Source organism: Mytilus californianus, unplaced genomic scaffold, assembly GCF_021869535.1.
Source record: "Mytilus californianus isolate M0D057914Y unplaced genomic scaffold, xbMytCali1.0.p SCAF_10, whole genome shotgun sequence".
Classification (NCBI taxonomy): Eukaryota; Metazoa; Mollusca; class Bivalvia; order Mytilida; family Mytilidae; genus Mytilus; species Mytilus californianus.
The window spans coordinates 7,425,728-7,434,031 of record NW_026262582.1 but is presented as its reverse complement, the minus strand read 5'-3'; positions in this window follow the sequence as shown (position 1 = coordinate 7,434,031).

The window sequence follows — 8,304 nt, the reverse complement described above, 5'->3', positions numbered from 1 at the left end:
GTGGTACTGAAGCAAAATAGTTTATTGGCTTGATTTCACTTGCGCTATATATTTGAAAACAAATATTTCGTTTCTTGAATTTTTTTTTGAAAAAGGTGAAAATTATCTTAATGGTAAATGCTGGTGAGACATGCAATCCGTCTTAGAGCCATAAACTTCTTATCTTTAGTTCACATCTTTTTCTAAATTGACCAATAGCGGAAAAAGCATCAGGTTGTCGAGTTTTTATAAAGCAACGTTAATTGGCTTTTTAATAAAAGACACATGTACTCTGTTATTATACGTATTGATCACCATCTTATTGTTTCACACGTGTGATATACATACAAATTACTGTTTATTGGATTAAATATAGCCACAGAATCGATAATACCGACTGTAATATCCTGGAGTTATGTTGAGTCACATTACAGAGAACTTGTTTTATTGACAGTATTAGATGAAGTCAGGAAGAGTTGTGACATTAATTTCGAATCTTATTAGTCTGAAAAAGGTGTACGTTATATTTGCCCTGATTAACACCGATTTTTTAGATACCTCTTGAATTTTCTGTGTCCTTTTTTGAGGGGTAAGCCAGGCGTATAGGAATAAGGAGACTGGACGCGGTAGTCGTGCATGAGGCGATCACCATGGGAGTAATGGGGGATTGAAATTAGGTGGTAGACAAAAATAGTAGGAGAGAAAAAAAAGATTCTTAAAGTGGGAGGTGGGAGATAGGGGCCGGGAGGTCGGAGAAGGGTACCCCCTGTCCACCCCCTCATATATGGAAAAAAAACATGAAAATAATTGCAATTATAAAATTAAAAAAAATATATAATGGGATTTTGGAAAAAAAAGGGGAGGATAAAAACATTGTCCTGTCCCCAAATACCTGTGAAATAAGTCACGAAAATTTTAAAATTAATATACATGTATATATAAATATAATTTAATTTTGGATGTAACGTGTCTTCTGATTGTCTTCTACGCGGGTCATTCAGTGTGCACCACATTTTTGATGTTATTTCGAATAGACAGAAAAAATATTACAGTCATTCCTTAAATAAACAAATTAAATATAGCTGATACTTTGCCTATGTTATTGGCAAAAGTTAAACTAACATTATCCCGTAAAACTAACGTTGACCAATGAACCATAAAAATGAGGTCAAGGTCAGATGAACGCTGACCCATTATTGTTTATAGTATCTGAGAAAAATTCGATAACGATAACTAAACGTTGAGCATTGAACCAAAAAATTGAGGCTCTGTTCGGATGAACCCTGCCAGACGGACATGTTAACCATACAATTATTCTATACACCCAATGCAGTTGATCTATTGCTTATATTACCTTAGAAATTTACATAATCGTTAAACACTGATCCATAAAATGAGGTCAGCAAAATTTTGATATAACAAGTTATATGGTTTGATACTGACCCTGAACAGCTCGGATCCATAGAAAAACGGGTGTTTTGGGGCAAAATATTTTACACTGTATCGTACGAAAAATACCGAAGAGTCCGCTGACACAAATTACTAAACCTGACCTTAGACTGGTTCCCTGTCCTTTATCTGTTTGGCTCTGACAGATTATATCTGAGCAGGGGCGGATCCAGCCATTTTTAAAAGGGGGTGGGGGGTTCCCAACCCAGGATAAAAAGGGGGGGGGGGGTTCCAACTATATGTCCCATTCAAATGCATTGATCATAAAAAAAGGGGGGGTCCAACCCCCGTAACCCCCCTCCCCCCTTTCCCCCTGGATCCGCCACTGCTGAGATACCCGTATGTCGCAAGGGAGAGGACCAGCCTAAACCTGACCTAAGTAAATTTAGCATATATAGCATTACATCACTATACAACGTCACTATTTACCCGAGGTGCGATAAAGTTTCTTTTGTCTGTTGTATATTTGGCAACGATTGAGTATAGCGCTTAATACTAGAACTTTTCACACGTGTTTAACATACTATCATATTCTCTACTATAGGGATATCTGTCAATAATCAGATAAATGGGCCAAAAAATAAAGAATATAGAGAAAAAATAGGATTACATAATAAAGAAAAGAGAATAAAGGGGTGCTAAAATATAAAGAATAGAAAAATGGGGAAAAATACCTACAAAATAAAAGAGTACAAGACATCGTGTTTTATTCGTGTTCTTCATCGCGGTGGCTTCTGTTAAGTCTTTCATGTCTTTAGGTGCTATACTTAACAACATTCAAAATCACCGAACAGCAAGCTATAAAGGGCCCCTAAAAATTACTAGTGTAAAACCAGTCAAACGGGAAAACCAACGGTCTAATCTATATACAAAACGAGAAACGAGAAACACTTATGAACCACTTAACAAACGACAACTACTGAACATCAGATTCCTATATAAATGAATTAAAGGAGATGTATTGCATACGCCAATGAGACAGCAACCCACGACACAGCATCCCTGTTTTCTGCACTTTTGTCGGGCTGGTGACTCTTTGACACATCCCCCGTTTCCATTCTCAATTTTATGTCTATATAAATGAATTAAAGGAGATGTACTGCATACGCCAAGGAGACCGCAACCCAACGACATAATTAACCAACATACGTATTATAAAGTTCAACATACAGTTTTAAACAACACACTGATAAGTTATGCTAACCGATAGTTAGCCTTTATATATCGTGATCTTTTCCTTATCCCACAGCATATTACAGAAGCGTGCAATTAATTCTGTTTTTGACCCAGACGAAAGTTCTGCAGATTTAATTTCCTTCCACTACATGATTATTTGATTTTTTGTCAACGTTTTCCATTATAAATTTCATCGGGGAGAAGAAAATGAATATAACTATTTTTCTTTGGACGGTACCGAGTGTCAGACGATGATGAAGCGTCTATAGCTGATGCTGATGGAAGCCTATTTCTCTGATCGAATTCATTGAGAAACTTTACAAGTTTTATGACAATTTAATATGATATAATTATTAAAAGATTTTCTCATGAGAATAAATGTCTGTTGTCATGGTTATTTGGTATTATTCTTACAAGGAAGATTTTATTTAAACAACAGAAAATAGCAACGTGCAAATATCTGATTCCAGTACTATTTTATTGCAAAAAGCTTTGACATATCTATGATTCAATGTATTTCAATTTACTTGTATTGTGCTGACAGTGACTAGCTAAGTATTATATATTTCCTTACACCAAGATGTCGTTAAATGCAATTTGATACGCTGCATTTATCATGATTTTCAATAACATATGCATGGTCAAATGGCTGAAAGATCCACTCCTGAATTATTGAAAACTATCATTCTACATTGACAATAATATCTTGGATACGCAGCATTTATCATGCTTTTCAATAACATATGGTCAAATGGCTGAATTATTGAAAATTATCATTCTGCATTGACAATAATATCTTGATGTAAATTAGATACACCCTTTCGAGCTAACACCCTCAAAGTGTATCTAATACAAAAATTCTTGGTAACGATTTGTCATAGTCACAGGTTAGGATTGATTGGTAAATGGGTTGTTGTTTTCTTATCGTTCAGTGGCAGATATTTCACGCATGTTTAATTGAAGAACAGGTTGACAATAACTGAGGGTATGGATGGGGGTCCTTCATGTCTGTATTCTTTAATTTTTTTTGCCATTTTTCACTATTCTTTTTACTTTTTGCCCATTATTCTCTATTCTTTATATTTTAGCACCTCATTATTCTCTATTCTTTATTATTGTGTCCATTTTTCTCTATTCTTTATATTTTTTGCCCATTATTCTCTATTCTGCAACCCCCTATATCCACACCCTCTTCGATTGAAGAACAAGTTGGCAATAACTCAATAGGTAGTTTCCTCAAAGTTGCTCGACCGGGATAAAGGGCGGGAATTTTCACTACCACTCGAACTCCGTCAGAAAAAGGTTGAAGTGTAGACTTCCAACACAGGCTACTTACGGACCGTTCTCTTTCGACACGAGGCGTCGGTATTAACGTCCCCATGTTATCCTTTATTATCTTTGAACCACGTACCTTTTACTTATTCCATTTCAAACTTTCCCCTGATGCAGGTGAGTTCTAATTAATACATATTATATGGATCGTGTACTTTTGCAGCGTGCTGATGCTGAAATAATATATTTCCAGACACATTTATTACAGGTAATTCAATAATAAGGTGGCTGTTAATCTTTTCGTGACATTTGTTATAGAGAATATAGAAATTTATTATGGCAATTTAGAAACTCGAAAGGAGGATCACAAGAGGATAAACGTAGAACATTTTTCTGCGATATGACCTGGTTGTATTGTCGGAGGATCACAAGAGGATAAACTTAGAACATTTTTCTGCGATATGACCTGGTTGTATTGTCGGAGGATCACAAGAGGATAAACTTAGAACATTTTACTGCGATATGACCTGGTTGTATTGTCGGAGGATCACAAGAGGATAAACTTAGAACATTTTACTGCGATATGACCTGGTTGTATTGTTGAATTAAACCTTAAAAGACAAAAGCGCTAAATATGATCACGATCGTCTACGATGACGTACACGATGAAAGGTATAGCGCATAAAAGTCGAGCTCTTTCCTATAAATCATTTCAAAGATACTCAAATTGCCTCTAAAATGGTGTTTTAATGGGCATTGCGGTATGATAAGCTTTGGTTTGTTGTAATGCAGAAAATGTATCAAAATATAATGTTTTAATCGCCAATAGCTTTCATCTGCTCTTTGTGTTGACAAGTATATTGCCGTAGGCATTTCATACGAAAGGGACTTTTTCAGTGGCGAATCCAGGACAGGGCGTACCTTTTAATTGCAAAAAAACCTCATGTTCTCATGATTTATATGATTTATTTTAGCAAAAAATCGTCCCAAACATTTTTCGCCTCGCGCTCGACCCGGCAGTATCCTGGATCTTCCCGTTGATTTGGGAACAGTCGACTCTAGAATACCAGATCCCACTTAGGAAATGACTCACTAAAATAAAATGAACTATACACACACTCGATCATTTCCGAACATTGAGAATTAAGACAAGAAATCTTGCAGGATAACGAGTTATTATTTCATTGAGTAATAACAAATGTATCAATATAAACATTGGGAGATGTAGTATGAATGAGACGACTATCCACAAGAGTTCAAATGACGTATAAATAAAAGCAATTACGAGTAAATGACAGTAAATGCCCATAATACAGAGTCAGCTGTAAACTTCCCGACATGTAAAAACTAGAAAACTAACGACCTAATTGATAACAATACAATTTATGAAATACAAATATGACAGACATGAAGCAATGACAAACACTGAATTATAGGCACCTGACACTTATAGAACGTGGCGGGGTTAAACATGTTTGTGAGCGCTCAACCCTCCCCTTACCCAGAACACCTGACTTGGGTCAGACACTTATAGAACGTGGCGGGGTTAAACATGTTTGTGAGCGCTCAACCCTCCCCTTACCCAGAACACCTGACTTGGGTCAGACACTTATAGAACGTGGCGGGGTTAAACATGTTTGTGAGCGCTCAACCCTCCCCTTACCCAGAACACCTGACTTGGGTCAGACACTTATAGAACGTGGCGGGGTTAAACATGTTTGTGAGCGCTCAACCCTCCCCTTACCCAGAACACCTGACTTGGGTCAGACACTTATAGAACGTGGCGGGGTTAAACATGTTTGTGAGCGCTCAACCCTCCCCTTACCCAGAACACCTGACTTGGGTCAGACACTTATAGAACGTGGCGGGGTTAAACATGTTTGTGAGCGCTCAACCCTCCCCTTACCCAGAACACCTGACTTGGGTCAGACACTTATAGAACGTGGCGGGGTTAAACATGTTTGTGAGCGCTCAACCCTCCCCTTACACAGAACAGTGGTGTAACAGTACAACATAAGAACAAACTGTAAAAATTAGGCTAAACCCAATAGATGATCGGTAGGAAACTAAAAAACAAAAACAAAAACACAGAAAAAAAATAGACACAAAGCATCGATATAAGAGAACTCCAAGTTCAAAGCATAAATAAATTATGTTTAACCAAACATGTTTCATTTTTTAGTACTGCAAATTTTTATCCGATTAACAATACATAAACCCGTAAAACTAATAAATCATGTCTTGACCAGATATTCTGAAAGCTATAATTACGTCTTCCACTCAATTTAATAAAAAAGAGGTATTTTACAATAGTTCGGGATTTTACAACCAAGCAAATTTATTCTTATTGTTCAGAGTGTCAGACTGATATCAATTTAAGACCCCTAGACAGACACAACTTCAATAATTATTGTTACTATTTAAATGGTACGAAATGTTAAATATAACCACTGAATATAAACTATTTATGAACTGGATCTTCGATATGTACACAATGCGGCAATCACATTATTTATCTGCATTGATTCAATATTAGGTTACTATTTGGAGCGTATTACAATGTGTTGTCGTTCCAGTTGTATGGCGCTAAATGAATGGGGACAAACATAACGTGGATATCCTGTCCTAAGTCAGGAACCTGTTGTTCAGTAGTTGTCGTTTGTTGATGTGGTTCATAAGTGTTTCTCTTTTCTCGTTTTTTATATAGATTAGACCGTTGGTTTTCCCGTTTGAATGGTTTTACACTAGTAATTTTAGGGGCCTATAGCTTGCTGTTCGGTGTGAGCCAAGGCTCCGTGTTGAAGACCGTACTTTGACCTATAATGGTTTACTTTTATAAATTTTGACTTGGATGGAGAGTTGTCTCATTGGCACTCATACCACATCTTCTTATATCTATATATCAGAACGAGAACATCCTATGTGATATGAATATGAACCATACTTTGTACTGGACTAACACACATGGACATTTTTTAATGTGTTATTTCGCAAGATAACACTTCGCAAGGGAGGCATTTCAACTAACCCGGAAATATTATTCCGAGCCAAACAGTCTTGCTCATAAATATCGCGTTCATAGCTGAGAAACAGCAGCAACCAACTTTCAAGCCTTTGGTTTGACCCAGTCGTGGATCGAACTCCTAGACCTCCGGAAAACAACGAGTCGGTTAGATTTGGTTATGCAAAAATCAGGCTATCTTTCGTTTTTACATTGTCGATTAAGATGTGCAACTAGTGTTTTGGTATGCAGTAATGTTTAGAGAAAAACACACTTTTTGATATGAATAAAGATTGAGGGTGTTTGTCTATGACACCAAAACGTAAAAAGTCTTTAAAGATTGGCTTATTCTAGGGGACTAAGACTGTTGCCCTTGGATTGTAGAAAATGATTTCACTGCTGTTCTTGAAATGTTACTAGCACATGAGTTTACTGCTGTCGTTCTTACAATGTAGCAAATACGTTCACTGCTGCCCATGAAATGTAGCACATGAGTTCACTAATGTCCTTGAAATGACCACAATGTTCACTGGGGCCCTTGAAATGTAGCAAATGAGTTCACTGCTGCCCATAAAATGTAGCACATGAGTTCACTAATGTCCTTGAAATTACCACAATGTTCACTGGGGCCCTTGAAATGTAGCAAATGAGTTCACTGCTGACCATAAAATGTAGCACACGAGTTTACTGATGTTCTTGAAATGTATCACATTAGATTACTGCTGCCCTTGGATGAAGCACATGCGTTTATTGCAGTCCATGGATGAAACACATGTGCTCACTGCTGTCCTTGAAATGTAACACATGAGTTCACTGCTGTCCTTGAAATGTAGCTCATGAGTTCACTGCTGTCCTTGAAATGTAGCTCATGAGTTCACTTCTGTCCTTGAAATGTAGCACACGAGTTTACTGCTGTCCTTGAAATGTAGCACATGAATTTACTGCTGTCATTGAAATGTAGCACAGGAGTTTACTGCTGTCCTTGAAATGTAGCACATGAATTCACTGCTGTCCGTGAACTATAGCACATAAGTTCACTGCTGTCCTTGAAATGTAGCACATGAGTTAATTTCTGCTTTTACATTTAGGTGAAGCTTTTGTTTCTCATTCTTTTATGCATTATAGGTGACATTTAATGTGGGTTTCCTCTTTTCATTTGGTCGTACATGATATCCGTCTTTTGATTTATTAAGCAAAATAAAATCAAAGGTGATCACGTCCTTGTTGGATACAAAATATATATTTTGAGAAAACCTCAATCTCCTTGTTTTTTTTTTTATAAATATCTGAAAAATATACAATGGCTAGATTGTATATAATAATTTAGGCAAGATTTACACTGTTTCTACTTCAATATGTTGGATGTATTTGTGAGGTAATACCATTACATTCCACGAGAAAATGAGTGAAGAGTTTATGTTTTTCGG